General features: G+C 46.1%; 1 long non-coding RNA gene across 1 annotated transcript in view; it reads right to left on the bottom strand.

Moving 5' to 3' along the window:
• The window catches only part of LOC123331159, a 35,229-nt gene extending 20,337 nt beyond the window's left edge, over positions 1–14,892 (bottom strand). The window contains exon 1 of the long non-coding RNA XR_006547656.2: positions 14,778–14,892. This is a non-coding gene — a long non-coding RNA (uncharacterized LOC123331159). The remainder of the gene's footprint in view (positions 1–14,777) is intronic.
• Positions 14,893–16,452: the final 1,560 nt, after the last annotated feature.

Here is a 16,452-nt window from a genome sequence, read left to right as displayed (position 1 = left end):
GCGCCTGCTCACCCCATCTGCAGACAAAGAGCACGGACTCTGATTACGTTAGACCCTGTCAGGAGCATCTAAGGAGGTGCTGGAGGCTCAGAGCGTTTAACTGTACCAACTGCCCACCTCCCGGGGGAGCCAATCAAACCTTGTGACTCAGTGTGGGTGCCTGGCCTGCCGGGGCCTGGGAGCTTCTCTGCAGAGCTCACCAGTCCCGGCTCTTCTTGTTTTGTTATGTTTGGGCTGTGCTGGGTCTTTCTCTAGTTTGCAGAGAATGGAGGCTACTCTCTAGTTGCGGTGCTCGGGCTTCTCATCGCATGGCTTCTCTCGTGGAGCACAGGCTTTAGGTGTGCGGGCTTCAGTAGCTGTGGCTCATGGGCTCTAGAGTGTGAGCTGCACCGTGGAACTTGGAATCTTTCTGAACCAAGGATCGAACCTATGTCCCTTGGCAGGCAGATTCTTTAAGCACTGGACGAACCAAGGAAGTCCACCAGCCTGGGTTCTAATGCAGGGTATCTGACCCCAGTCTTCACACCTGGTGTGACTTGACCTCTCCCTCCAGCCTCAGTTCTTCACCTCGGCTTCGTGGCACCTGAGCTCTAGAGTGGCCGTCTCAGCTTCTCTCACCAGCCTCCTGCTTCCTTCCTCCAGGCCTGCCCCCCTCTGTCCTTTTGTTTCCCCGAGTCTCACAAGTTGAAGCACAGTCCACCCACCACCACTCCCACTTCGCTTCTCCTGTTGTGATCTCAAATCCATTGTTTTGAGCCTCAGTTTACTCACCTGGAAAACAGGTGTCATTAAGTATGCTTTCCCTCCCTCCAGGAGTGTTTTCTGAATTAATTAATTCTCTTAATTAATTAATTAAGTAAAGCACTTTGAGATACTTAGACAAAAGGTGTGCTAAAAGTACAAATTATTATTTATTCTTAATGAACCCTTCTTTGGAGATAATTTACTTCCGATTCTGAAGGGAAGCACAGTGGATCCCAGGGGGAAAGAAATGACGAGGTTGATTCTTTTCTTGGTTTTGGGGGAGAGAAAGGGAGGGTGGTTATTATATGTAGTTATTCTCTCAGTGGGCTAATGGGGAGAGGGTTAGCCGAGCACTTTGCACCAATCTTGTGCTGCCCGAATCAGATCTGCTAACCCAAGAATGTGCAAAGGCAGACAGTTCCAAAGGCAGAATGATTCAGCGATCTAATCACATCTGATTTGAAGACTGGGTTGTGTGCACACTCAGTTGCTTTAGTCATGTCTGACCTTTTGCAACCTCATGGACTGTAGCCCGCCAGGCTCTCCTGCCCATGAGATTCTCCAGACAAGAATACTGGAGTGGGTTGGATACCCTCCTCCAGGGGTTCTTTCCAACCCAAGGATCGAACCCACATCTCTTGTGTCTTCTGCATTGGCAGGCGGGTTCTTTACCACTAGCACCACCTGGGAAGTCACAGTGTTGGAGACAGAGACACAGACAGAGAAAGACAGGGACAGAGAGAGGAGGGGAGGAGAGAAGAGAAGGGAAGGGAAAGGAAGGGACAAGGGAGAGAGAGAGAGGGAGAGGGAGGTTTTGAGTGCATCTGTACTTGCCACGGGTCCTCAAGGAAAGCCGCGTGGAGAAGGCTGTGTGTTGGCCTGCCATCTGCTCCGTGCTTGCTTCTCAGCCAGATTCCTGCCCCTGCTGCAGCATATGTCTCCTCCCAGCACTGACCATATCTGGACTTCCGGAGACTATCCCTCTCTCTGGTTTTTTCTCCTAGGTCCGGACCTCTGAAGAAGTAATAGGTTTGCAAACGTCACCTGTGGGCCTCTTGCCTCCTTGTTCTATCACCCACCCCCTTGAGCTAAGCCTGACTTGTCCCCAGCCAGGCGCACAGCCCCCAGGTGCTTGTCTTCATTTTCTTCAATTCTTGTCTCAGGAAGTGCGGGTTGGGGTGTGTGGGGAGTGGGAGAGGATGGGGTAAATGACCCAAAGTGATGCAAAGGGTTTCTCTTTTTGGTGGTGTTTGTACCTGCATAGAAAGCAACTTCTATAACCAAACACAGGTCTAAGGCTGAAGCTGGTAATCCTGATTACTGCTGGGGCTGGAGATAGGAAAGGTGAAGGAAGGAGGAATGGGAAGAGGCTTTAATTATTTCCTCTCTGTGCTTTTATATACCTTGACATTTTCCCCAGTGAAGATGCATGATTTTTATTATCACCATTTTCTATCTCAAGTACATGAACAAACAGCCTAAAGAAAATATTTAAGGCATCAGCCAGAGGAGGCTGGCCATTCTTCTCCCTGACAGTCCTGATACTCCTGACGTCACTTGCTAGCTGAGGGAGGTGCTCTGGGCCGGCCTGCAAGGAGAGGGGATTGGCCAGCAGGGCCAAGGAGAGGCAACCTGAGCTGGGGAAGGCGAACGGGTGCAAGTCTAGAAAGGTAGAAGCGAACTTATGCCTCGTAAAGGCCTTGTAGACTCTGGCTTTTTACAAGACATTGAACGCTTTCCTACAAGACAAAGAGGGGGCTGGGGCCCTTGGTGACAGTGGCCTGGTGTGAACTCTGCGGTCGAGGAGGGTGTGGTGTATTAGAACGGAGAACATGGTGCTCTTCACTGGTGTCTGATTACACCTGTAGGCTGGGAGCTGAGAGGAAACACACCCTCGGGGCCTTGGGGTGGGCCCTGGAGACAGAGGACCCACCTCTAAATCACAGTTATGCCACTTGCTTGCTGATAACCTCAAATGAGTTACTCAAGCACTTCGTGCCTCAGTTTTCTCATCTGTAAAGTGGGGTAACAGCAGCATCTACCACATGGGATGTGAGGGGTGAATGAGTTGAAATGACACAGCAGTTAAACATTGCTGGCATGTGGAATGTGCTAGATATACATCAGTCATCTAATTGTCACCAAAGCTTAGTGTTCATGCCTGTGGGGGTGGCCAGGCCAGCCTGAACTGGGAGCATAAGGTGAGCTCAGGTGTGTCAGTATATGCTTGCAGTGAGGGGAGGGGCCTGCCTTAGGCTACCTGCAAAGGGCAACGAGGAATCTGCTGAGGGTGAAGCCCTTCAGGGGCAGCATGTATGTGGGTCCAGCTCTGCAGAAAGAGTGATTCTGCTCAATGCTTTATTTCTAAGTTGTGCTCTGACAGGCCCCCAAACCCGCAGCCTGATTCCCAGAGGGACCAGGGCCTGCAGGGAAGTAAAGATGGAGCAAAACCAAGAGCTAGTGACCAACATTTCTGTAAGACAAGCACCAGGCAGCACTCAACTGCTTTGGGGCTGGATAAAGTACGCATGGGGTCAGGGGGCAGGGAGGCATCTCAGGAAATGCACTGAGGCCTGGGCCCTGGACGAGGGAAGGCAAACCTTGAGTGGTGGCTGGAGATGCCCCGGGGCTCCTTGGGAAAAGTCGGAGGTGGCAGCAGCTCCCAGAGGGGGCAGCAGGATCAGCACCAGAAAACATGGTGACTTTGTTATTATACAAAGAAGAAGCCTGAAATGCTCTTATGATGGGTCCTGCCTTTCAAGGATCTGTTTCCAGAAAGGCCTTTGGTCCCCTCCAAGGTTTCTCAGACTCTCGCTGCTGAATGATCAGGGGTTTTTTTTTTCCCTTTAGTTTTCAGTATGTCATAGAAGGATATTTTGTAAAACGCAGTAAAAATGAATTACCAGTAAAATGAAATAAAAAACAGATGTACAAAGTACAAGTCCCAATTTTTTTATTACTGAAGTCAACAGACATAAAACTACTCTGTCAAATTGCTGTAGGCTTCTAAATGTTTTCTCTCGATTTCTGGACTTACCTCTTTGCAGACTGGGATCAAAGTCTGGGGCCTGGCTTGGGTCCAGGTTCTACACTGGCCTCACCTGCCTGCTGATCTCGTGGAGATGCTTGATGCTCAGGGCTAAAGGTGAAGGGACATCTGCCTCTGGGTTGAGCAAGTGGGAAAACCAGGAATTAGCTTCCTAGCACCACCATAATAAGATACTGCACCATGCACAGCTTGAAACAACAGTGTTTATTCTCTCGCAATTCTGGAGTCCAGAGTTCAAAGTCAAGGTGTTTGCAGGACTGTGCTCTTTCTGAAGCCTCCTGTGTAGGTCCTTCCATGCCTGCTTCAAATTCTGGAGGCTCCTAGTAATCGTTGGCTTTCCTGGGCTGGTAGCTGCATCACTCCAGTCCCTGCCTCCGTCCTCACATGGCCTTTTTTCCTGTGTGTCTCCAGGCCTCTCTCTCCTGTGAGGACACCACTCACTGGGTTTAGGGCCCACCCTAGTCCAGTATGACCTCATCCTAAACAGATTATATCTGCAAAGATACTATTTCCAAATAAGGGCACATTCTGAGGTCCTGGGTAGACAGAATTTGAGAGGTGCAGACACAGTTCAGCCCAGCACAGCTGGCATGGATGGACCCAGATGCTGGAGGCAGAGGGGACCTGGAAGGTCTGGCAGAACTTAGTGGCCAGCTTTATGCTTCATATTCCTGGGCAGGGAAGTCCTGGGTGATACCACGTACTTAGTCTGATCGGGACCATTTTACACTCTTGGACCACGGGGCCTGAGAAGGCACAGTTCACAGGAGCAGGAAGGGAATTTTTAGGGTACTTGGGGCTTTCTCTCCACAGCTTTTGAGGATGCAGAGGATGTGAGCCAGGGGAGTCTAAAGCAAAACCAACCACTCTCTTCACCTGAGGGTCTGGAATAGTGTTGGCCAGAGCTCTGAGGGAAAGATAAGGTTTATGAGGGAAAGATAAGGTTTATGGAACTTTCCTGGATGTGAGAGGCAGCCAAGACCAGTGGTTAGAGCACTAGCTCTAGTCTCAAACTTGAAGTCTGGTTCTACTATCAGAAGCTTTGTGGGGACTTCCCTGGGGACCCAGTGGTTAGGACTTGGCCTTCCAATGCAAGAGGTACAGGTTCAAGTCCTGGTTGGGGAGCTAGGATCCCGCATGCTTTGTGGCTAAGAAACCAAGACACAGAACTGAAGCAATATTGTAACAAATTCAATAAAGGTTTTAAAAATGGTCCACATCAAAAAACCTTAAAAGAAAGAGAAGTTTTGTAACCTTGGGCAAGTTACTTTCCTGTCAGTGCCTCAGTTTCCTCATCTGTAGAATGGAGCTAAGAGTAGCCTTCACCTCTAGGACTGTTGTGAATGATCAATGTGATAATGTGCGTAAAGGGCTTGGCACAATGCCTGGTACATGGTAATCACTCAATAGTTGCTCCCTATTATCAATAGAGTGATTTTTAGATGGACCATGGAAGGTGACTGCTATCTTGAACTGTGCCTGTTAGGGAAAAGAGACCTTGTATTTATAAGCAGCTTCCATGTACCAAACGTTGTTATGGGTGATTTATATGTTTATATAACATCAATAGATGTTTCTAAATGGTTAAATTGTGATTGATTTACTTGTTAACATCTCAAGCTTTTATGGAGACCTACTATGTACGAGTAGGTACATAGACTTCCCTGGTGGCTCAGATGGTAAAGCGTCTGTCTACAATGCAGGAGACCCGGGTTCAAGCCCTGGGTTGGGAAGATCCCCTGGAGAAGGAAATGGCAGTCCACTCCAGTACTATTGCCTAGAAAATCCCATGGACAGAGGAGCCTGGTAGGCTACAGTCAATGGGGTCGCAAAGAGTCAGACACAACTGAGCGACTTAACTTCATCCACTGTGTACAAGAGGCAGTGCGGGATCCAGACACATTTAAGGAAAGGCTACTGCACTTTGAGCAAAGAAATCAAATTTGGCTCTTAATAGAGTGTCAGCCTTTAAGGAGGGATTTCATACAATTTTGTCTTCATACGGGAGATTAATTAATTGACTTTTTGTGTCCCTCTGGCCCTTGGTTCTGCAGGACAATGTGATAGAAAAAGGTGAATTATTTCCACGAGTGTGAAGCTTCATCACCATGCATGTCTTTGTCTATTTCACAAAGACAGTGTTACTAATTTGAACTCTTAAGCAGTTACTGTTATGCCAAAGAAAAGCCTTTTCAGTTCAGTTTGGAAAATATCTTGTTTTATTTCATTCCCATGATGATTCATAACAAAATAAAAAAAAATGTGAGTTATAACAAAACTGGATTACTAATATGTAACCCGTAGCATTGCTTAATTTGGCTCGCTATTACAGTTTTAATAGAAAATATCATTTGATTGCAATTTAGAAATAAAATTTGATTTCCATATTATAACTAATATGAATAATAAGTCCCAACATGTCTAATATACTTAGGCATTTCTATGAACACAATGAATATGTTTTGGATGCTCCTGGCATACTAATTCAAAGTCTCATTGTGTCCTGGTACTTTTCTTGAGCTCACTGACCTCACCCAGGAAGCCTTTACCAGCAATTAGTTTTCAGCTGTATTAGCCCTTTGGAGTGCTGTGATAATTAAAGTGTTATGCCTCTTTAAATGAAGTTGGCTGCTGGTGCCAGTCTGAATTGCTCTCATAAGAGTGCCCCCTTTCTCTCTGTGAAGTCTGGGGTTGTGGGTAGCTCTGCCATCTTGGCTCTGGCCTGGGACCTGGAGCTCATTTACTTATAATACTTGCCATTTCCAGATCCCCAGGCTTGTTCTATCTTGCCATAAGGAGACAGGCTGTTTCCCTTGCTTCAAGAACAACTGCCATTCATTCATTCATTCAATAAGTATGAATTGATGGCCTAGTCTATGCAAGCACTGTATTTGATATTGGAGTTACCATGGTAATTAAAAACAGATACAGTCCTAGCTCATAGAATTAAATAATCATGATAAAAATGCATAAATATATGCTACTGGAAAGAGAAATATGGTTGTAAGCCCGCAGTAACAAAGGGAGCTGTCCAAGCTGAATGTTGGAGAAGGTGTTCTAAAAGAGCGATAGGTTGGGGAGTGTGTGCAGGAAGACTGGAGTGGATGGGGTTTAGGGAGAATGGGGCTGGGGGCCGTGAAGACTGTGTTACAAGAGGAGGGTGGGGGCAGTCAGACTGTGCAGAACCATGGAGGCCACAGGAAGGATGCTGTTTTTTAGTCTAACAACAGTGGGAAGGTACTAAAGTTCTTAATGCCATGTAGCCAGATGTACATTTTGCAGGAGTTTGAAGTTTGGACAATGGATTGAAAGTTTCTGCAGAATTGGAGAGGAAACCATGGTGGTTTGAACTAAGGTGGTGGCAGATGAACAGAGAGAAGTAGAATGAATGAAGGATATGGATATGAAGGATGTGAGGAGACAGACACAAAGTTCATCCCTACCAAACTCACTCTTCACCTGGCTGCTTTCCTCCATCATCTCAGGGCCACTCTTGTACTTGATTTGGGCTCTACTCAAATGTCTACCCGGTCTCTCTCTCCTTACACTGTTCAGTGTTGTTTTTTTTTTGTAATTTGGAAGACACTATATTATATATTTATTCATTATTTTATAATAAATATTATATATTTATTATTATATATTATTTATTTATCATTATATATATTATCATTTATTTATCAGACACTGTGTTATATAGTTATTTATGTATAAATATATATAAATAAATATATATTTATAAATAAATATATATATAATGCATATATATTTATTTATCAACTGATAAGTGCCAGCCCTCATGCCAGCTCCATGAGGCCAGGAATGCATTTGTCTCAAGCCTGGAATGTTGCCTGACACGTGTGTGTGCTGAGTTGCTCAGTTGTGTCTGAATCTTTGCGGTCTCTCAAAAAATACTTTATGAGTGAATGAAGGAATGATTCTGAATAGCTGGCTCATACCATCAGGCTGATGGTGGCATCCTGCCTGAGAAAGGGATAACTGAACGGGACTAGATGTGGGTGGGGCACCTGGGAATCTGGAGGTTGGAGGTGCTCTGTGGGCACAGCCAGGCTGTGGGCCTGGAGCTGAGCTGGCCCTTGGAGCCTCACCCAGCGCCAGCCTCTGAGAATGGCCCCATCAAGGCCAAGGCAAGTCCTCCTTGATAGCTGGAAGCTATCACTGCCCACTTGGCCAGGTTACTCTGGAATTCAGAGAGGAAGATGAGTGTCTCTCCTAGCAGGCACTGGACAAATATTCAATGCTTCTCTCCTGGAAGGATTTGGGGCAACCCACTCTGGTATGCTTGCCTGGGAAATCCCAGGGACAGAAGAGCATGACGGGCTATAGTCCATGGGGTCACGGAGAGTTGGACACAACTTAGCGATTAAACAACAACTGGGTTAGCAGAGAGTGGGAAAGGGTGAGAAAAGGGTCTACTAGGGGCCAGACAAGAGGGGTCTGGAGGACAGAGCCCCGGAAGCTGCTCTAGGTCCAGGGCTGCCCTGACCCTCTGGGGGCGGAGGCTGTTTTCTCTCCGGTCCCGCCCCAGGTGGGAGGTGGGTCAGGCTCACAAGTGCACACTTGCGGAGGGAGGTGGGTCATGGCTCACAGGGGCGCACGTACTGCAGCTCCACTGAAAGCCGGCCAAGCTCCCTTACCCTACTCCCCACTTCCCATCTTACAGAGCACGCTGCAATATCCTGCTTCACCCCACATAGCCGCATTGCCACATAGCCCCTCCGTGGCCACGTCACCATGCCTCCTTGGCATTTAGGTCACCTGTACTTTCTTGCCCTATTTATCCAGTCTACTCTTCCCACTGACAACACCTATCTCATTCTATGCCCAGTAGATCCTAATGGTTTCAGCTTCTGAAACCCCGTTCCTCCCTGATCCTGATTTAAAGCCCTTGTCTACGGCTATACAACCCTGAATGTGCCCAACCTCATCTGATTCAAAGCCCTTGTTTCAAAAACCAACACGATTTCTCTCACTTATGAAATTACCAGGGTCTTAGGAGCTCTGCTTCAGGAACCATGGACAGAAAGTAAATGTATTTCTGAAACAACACCCTTCCTCTTACTTCCCTGGGATTGCAGGTCCCAATAAAACCACAGAAAGTAAGCTTTCGCCTCAAGTTCTGTTTTCAAGGTTACTCTGGATAAGGAAAGAATCTTCCATTATAATGCTTAGTAACCTTTTACAGGCAATGTATCTTTATGCCTAACTAGAGGATAATTCGGAGAAGATAATGACATCCCACTGCAGTACCCTTGCCTGGAAAATCCCATGGATGGAGGAGCCTGGTAGGCTGCAGTCCATAGGGTCGCTAAGAGTCGGACATGACTGAGCGACTTCACTTTCACTTTCCACTTTTATGCATTGGAGAAGGAAATGGCAACCCACTCCAGTGTTCTTGCCTGGAGAGTCCCAGGGACGGGGGAGCCTGGTGAGCTGCCGTCTCTGGGGTCGCACAGAGTCGGACACGACTGAAGCGACTTAGCAGTAGCAGCAGCAGTAGAGGATAATTTCTTGGAAGAGTATATGAGACTATATTTTCTCTTATCTCCCATGTTATTTACCAAAATGGCTAATGGTTTAATCGGCTCCCTCTGTGACTGCAATCAGTTGGTCAGAGCCCAGTGTGAACATAGCAAGGACTGCTCATCTTGGGCCTGGAATGATCCAGAACTGAACCCATGCTGAATTCTTAGGTGCCATTAGCCCATTTTCAGAGCTGATTCCAGTCCTCCATCCCATTCCCTTGAAATTGTCTACATTTGCCTTCATATTCTGAAAACACCAAAACATCTTCAGGTCATTCTCATTTAAGAACCAATTAAATTAAGCCAGCCATACACCCTGTCAACCACACACCCCTGTCAATCACACACCCCCGTCTAAGAGTTGTCCTGGCTTACTCTTGCCCTTCACGACCAACATTTCCAAGTGTTTGCTGCACTCTTTCTTGTCCTCATCTCTTCTTGCATCCCTGTCAATCTATTGCAGTCTAGCTTAGCCCCATCTGATTCATCCATCACTCTTCTTGCTGGTCACCGTTGCCTTCCATAATGTTGAATTCAGCATTTTCAAGAGTTGTTCAACACCCTCTCACTTCTCCTCAGCCAGTTCATGGAAAAAGCAGCCCCATGCCCCCCAGATCCGCATCATCTGGTGGAAACAGAAGCCCAGAGAGAGGTCCACTTGAGGGGGACCTCTCAGTGAAGCAGTAGTCCATATCCACCTACCTGCCCTCACATACTGAGCTGATCACATACTGTGAATCTTGGGAATGTTCCTCCTCCATAATGTTGAATCCAGTGGATACTTTAGCCGTTACTTGCTTGAATTTTATTACATCTCATACTGTTCATCATCCCTTCTTGAACTCTTCCTTGCTTGATTTGTATGATTCCAGTCTTCTTGTTTTTCAACAGCCTCTCAGGCTCCTCCTTCTCACCCTTCTCAGCAGCCTTCTTTCCTTCACTGACCACTTAGCTGTTTGTACCTCCAAATACTTGTTCTTGGTACTCTGCTCTCCAGTCTCTCTGTGTAACCTTTTTTTGGGGGTTCTCCTTCACACTGGGGCCCTGGGTATCACAGATGTGTTGATAACTCCTGCATCTCTTGAGTCTGGACTGAGTATCAACCTGTTGCCCACCAGCCTACAGGATATACTCCAAATTTCTCAAGCCCAACTTATCTGAACAGAACTCTTTCTCCCTGAAACCTGGGTGACCACTGTCTAACCTTAGGGATGAATGCCACTATCCAGTCAGGAGCCCATGCCAGGACCTTATTTACTTGTTTCTACCTTCCTGCCCACCTTCCTTGCCAGGCATTTATTTAGAAAGGTCTGCAGCCTCTATGGAGAAGGCGATGGCACCCCACTCCAGTACTCTCGCCTGGAGAATCCCATGGACAGAGGAGCCTGGTAGGCTGCAGTCCATGGGGTCGCTAAGAGTTGGACACGACTGAGCGACTTCACTTTCACTTTTCACTTTCATGCATCGGAGAAGGAAATGACAACCTACTCCAGTGTTCTTATCTGGAGAATCCCAGGGATGGCGGGGCCTGGTGGGCTGCCGTCTATGGGGTCACACAGAGTCGGACACAACTGATGCGACTTAGCAGCAGCAGCAGCAGCAGCAGCCTCTATGTCTCTGCCATTACTGCCTTAGTTCAGCCTCTTGTAGATTCCTACCTGGATTATAGAAATAGTCCTTGAATTGATTTCTTTGTCTCCTGACTATCCTTCCCAGTGGGTACTTGTTTCCACTGCCATCAGAGTAATCGTTACAAAATCACACTTGATTTTGCCATACTACTTCTTAAAAAGCCTCCAATTGCTGACTCCTCAGAGCTTCCAATTTGAGGTTCCAATGTATGAGCTTCATGCATACAAGGTCTTTCATGATCTGCCCCTTGCCTAATACACTAACCTTCTCTTTACATTCCTACCTCGTTTTTTCAAGCCAAATTTGAATCTTTCATGTTCCTTGAACATGTTATGCTATTTCAGACCTCCACATCTTTGCACTTACTGTCTCTTCTGCCTGATAACTCATCCATCCATCCATCTATCCACTTCCTCAGCTAATACCTATCATTTTCCCAAAGTTAATTCAATTGCAGCCTCTTTTGAGAAGCATTCCTTTGGCTTCTCTATCTGGTTTCCAGGGTTCTCTGCTTATATTTTTCTGAATAGAAGTTCTTATTACACTGACTTAAAAAGAGTTGAATGATTTACACTGTCAAGCACCCAGAGATCTGGGATTGTGTCTTACATGTGTCTCCTCAATGCTTAGTATCATTCCTAGTATCATTCCTACATTTTCCACAGTAGATGCCCAACAGTGTTGAATGAATGAACTAAGCCCCTATCCCATCCATTCCTCAAAAATAAGCCCCGTTGATCACAACAATGAGTAGACTGGAGAGAATGTGTTGATTGCTCTTTGTATAGAACTCATGGCTCTGTAGCCCTGCCTTAGTTTCTAATTTTGAGCACCTCTGGTCTCCTTAGGTGGGTGTTTCCACCTTGTTCCCCTTACCCCTGGCCCATTCATCCTTTGGTGGGCCTGGTCCAGGTCAGGCCTCCTTCCCCCTCTGCTACCTTCCCTCGTGCCTCCCTCATCCCTCCACGCAGGAGCCAGCCTTCCCTGAGCCTAGCAATTCTGCTTTAGTTTTTAATCTTTCCTCGTAAATTAGTCTCTCTTGCTATCTAATCACACCTGGTGCCCTTCCCTGAACTCTCTCCACTTTGCCTACCTCTGCTGGGTAATGAGATGCCCACAGATGGCTGCAATCTCTCCGGCTCCATCTTACCATCAGAGACCATTTCTTCCTGGCTTTGTGCTGTGGGCCCTGCACACACACACATGCCCAAATCATCTCGCCTGTCCTATTTATTTCACTGCCACTTCCATTGCAAACTCATCCAATTTGTGCTCTGCTCTGCGGCTGTGTCTCTCTCAGCAGGTCTCCACTTTTGAGGTCCCCCCCACTTATGAATCCATCTCTGTCTTTATGATTATTTTTTCCTTCCTGTGTTAATGCTATACCGTTCCAAGTTGAATCTCATTTGAAGGCAACTTACCCAAACAGTCCAGGTCACAGATAATTTTTTCCCCCACTTCTTCCCAGGCAGGGGCCTCTGTCAGTTTCATGAGATGCCTTCCTGTAAGTGCTAAGAAGAAAGTGAATCTTTCCTGATCACACTCGCTTTTGTTAGAAAATGTCATCATGCTTGTTTGCCTCAACTATCAGAGAACCCAAAGCTGAGTTTGTGTTTGGTGGCAGCAACTGTCTTTACCTGGGTCTCTGTGAAATTATCTTTTTCTCTTATTATATGACATTCTTATTAATTAGTATTGTTAAGGGACTAATATATATGAGTTTTCCGCTATGCTTACTTCAAGTATTTTTGAATACTATATATTTTAAATAATATATTTGGTGCCTGATGTTTTATAAACTTTTTTTTCTGTGTTTCTATCCCTAACTCTGTTCCTCAAACCTCTGAGCCATCATAGAAGTTGGTGTAGATAAGGTTTTGAGGCTCAATGGACGAATTCCTCACTGTCACCCTCAACTGCAGTCATTCAGATGTGGGCATTTAGATGTGGGTGTGATAAGGGCTGGGAAAGGTGATCCACACAGGTAGGCAGAGTGGGTGGGGTGGCAGGGTGCTGGGGGAAGGTCTTGACTTTGTAAGAGAGCAGGTAAGCAGGCTTGATTCTGTCCCTCCTGGTCATGTAATCTCAGACAAGTTAACTTTTCTGAATGTCATTCTCACCCTAAAAGGGGAATAACTAAACCTCCAGGACTGTGAGAAATAAATGAGACAAAGTATGCCCAAGTACCTGGCATGCTGTTGGGGGGCAACTCACTTCAAGTTTCTATCCTTGACTTTGCCTATAAGTATGTCCACCTCACCCCATCTCATATTATGGGGCCTGAAATCGCACCAGTCAGTCAGTCAGTTCAGTTGCTCAGTCATATCCGACTCTTTGTGACCCCACAGACTGCAGCACACCAGGCTTCCCTGTCCATCACCAACTCCCAGAGCTTGCTCAAACTCATGTCCATTGAGTTGGTGATGCCATCCAACCATCTCATCCTCTGTCGTCCCCTTCTCCTCCTGCCCTCAATCTTCCCCAGCATCAGGGTCTTTTCCAATGAGTCAGTTCTTCTCATCAGGTGGCCAAAGTATTGGAGTTTCAGCTTCAACATCAGTCCTTCCAGTGAATATCCAGGACTGATTTCCTTTAGGATTGACTGGTTTGATCTCCTTGCAGTCGAGTCTTCTCCAACAACACAGTTTGAAAGCAGCAATTCTTCAGCACTCAGCTTTTCTTTATGGTCCAACTCTCTCATTTTAAAAAGACAAACATCCCCATGGGGTCTATGCCTTAGTCTGGCTGAGACTCTCCAGGGAAACAAGCTGTCACCAGGGGAGTGAGGCAGTAGTTTGATGTTGGGAGGCAGGAGGGTGAATTTTGGGGGCAGAGTGTTTGGGGGGCATTGCTGAGGAGCGGGGTGATGAGGGAGATGCACCTGACTAGACGCTTGGGGGTGCCCTCTGACCTCACGGTGTTTAGAGCAGCATATCTGCAGTGTTGGATGCTCCTGCAGCCTGGCAGGGGTGGCCTGAGAGTCTGCATTTCTGTCCACCTCTGGGCTCACAGCGGCTGCTCTTCCCAGGACCACACTTTGGGTCGTGAGGGTTTGTCAGACTTTGACTCAGGCTCAGGTCAGTGCAGCCTCCTCCCGGCGCCTGACCCCCAGCTCCCTCTCCCACACCCTCTGAGACCAGTGAGGTTCCTGGCTTCCCAACTGCAGAGCCCAGGACTGCCTGTGAGGCCCATTTGAATTGTTATTATTTATTTTTTCCTCAGAACCTCACCCGAGTCACTATTCCTAAGCACTTTCCTAAAATTGAGAGCTATTATATTCACTGCTTTCCTTTTTATCTCTTCATCTGGCATTTCTATAGATTACAAAAAAAGCAGTTAAATTTGTCTAGAGTGATTTGTACCACATCAACGCCTGCTATTTACTGCTTGCGAGTCTATCTGCCAACACTTGCAAAGAGTTCCTCTGAGTGTCGCAACCTTGGCTTGTCTCAGAGGTGACTGTCATTTTAAGTTTCCCCAAAGGGGGATGCATAGGCCTCAGCTTATTCAACTAAATACACTCTTATTTTTAAACATTCATATACATAAACACACTCACAAAATGGCCAGGATCCAGGAATCCCACACCTAACTCTCCCACTGACAAGACATGTGATGCCAAGATAGATATCCCTGTCCTCGGAGTCTCGTTTCCCCACCTGTGAAGCGGATAGAATAAGACACGACAATATGTCTCACTGTGAAAGGGCTTCCTGGAGAACTTGGTGCAAATTTGGTGCTCAAAAAATGCATATAGGGAAAACAAGTATCTCTATGCTGTGAAAATTAATAAAGGGAAACCTCACCAATTTGGAGCCAAGAGGCCAGACGGGGGACTTCTCCTGCACATGCCACTTGACATCAGTACAGATCCCGACAGGAAGAGACTACCTTGCATCTTTAGCAGGAAGTGACTTCACTACCCCAGCAAGAGAAAGAAAGATTTCTTCTTGCCTGGCAACAGCTCAGCCAATGAGAGACTGGTACAACGCAGCCAATGAAAAGCCACTACACTTTGAACTCCCAGTTTCCTCCAATGAACTTTTTGTTTGTAACAGTCCCTCCCAACTTTCTTTTCTCCTCTGTAAGTTTCCTCTCCTTTGCTTTATCTGATTTGCTCCTTACTCACCAGTGTTCTTGCCTGGAGAATCCCAGGGATGGGGGAACCTGGTAGGCTGCCGTCTATGGGGTCGCACAGAGTCGGACACGACTGAAGCGACTTAGCAGCAGCAGCAGCACCATAGTTGCATGTCCCAAATTGCAATTTTTTGTTGCAATAAACTTGTTTTGCTAGTAAAATTACAGGCTGTTATGTTGTTTTATAGGGTCACCAGGTGGCACAGTGGTAAAGAATCTGCCTGCCAATTCAGGAGACATGGGTTCGAAAGAGCCCCTGGAGAAGGAAATGGCAGCCCACTTAAGTGTTCTTGCCTGGAGAATCCTATGGACAGAGTAGCCTGGTGTGTTACAGTCCATAGGGTCACAAAGAGTTGGACACAACTGCAGCAACTCACAGGCATGCATGCATCTGTCTATTTATATGAAAAAGCACAAAAAGGACCTGAAGTAAATATTTGTTGTTAATAAACACTTATTTGATTACATGTTGCAGATCCTTTATTAGGTTAAAAGCTTGAGGTGGACAAGTTCTTAGTGTGTTTTAATTTTCTTCATTCCATCCAGTGCTTAGTAAAATACCCACATAAGAGTGAGTACCTGACAAATATTATTTGAATTACTTCACTATATATTCCACTTACTGAGGGGAGTTTGTTGAAATTCTTCCATCACATCCTCAAAATTCTGTCGCAGTTTCTGAGCATTAGGCAGATTATGTCTATTCTAAGTATTTAATATATTTACTTTTATCAACTATACTATAGAATGACTTTCCCTCTTCTCTTTGGCTTCTAGGAAGCTCACAGCTAAATGTTGTTAAGTGGCCAAAGTTAATTTTGGTTTGGCTTTTCTTATTTCCTCTATTCTTCTATGGTGCCTGATTTGATATTTTGTTTTAATGTTCTTAATTGTGATTTTTCAGCTCCTCAAATACTTTTTTGGAAACAGCGAGGTACAAATTATGCATAAAACCAAAACACGAGGAGTATGATTTGTCTAAGTAAGTGGAAGAGTACTGATAAGACCCAAGCTTGAATTTCGTCCTTTGAAAACATGATTTGAGGAATTTGCCACTCAGCTGCATTGTGGAAATAATCACCGCACCATGGTTGGATGAGAAAGGAGAAAACAGAGAAAGAAAGAGCAAAAGCCTTACATATGTTTGAGAATCGAAAATTTCCACCACCCACTCCATTCCCTTTCCCCAATTTGTCACTGCCCATCATTCATCACTAGTTTCTCAACCGCATCACTTACTGTGCTTGTCACACGACTGTGGTTTCCATAGGCTGTGTCAAAGGTTGAAAAGCATTGTCCCCACTTCTGCATCACCTAGAATATCTTTTTTCTCTAGCAATTCTG

This window comes from Bubalus bubalis, chromosome 22, assembly GCF_019923935.1.
Source record: "Bubalus bubalis isolate 160015118507 breed Murrah chromosome 22, NDDB_SH_1, whole genome shotgun sequence".
Taxonomy (NCBI): domain Eukaryota; kingdom Metazoa; phylum Chordata; class Mammalia; order Artiodactyla; family Bovidae; genus Bubalus; species Bubalus bubalis.
This window is presented reverse-complemented; position numbering and strand designations above follow the sequence as displayed.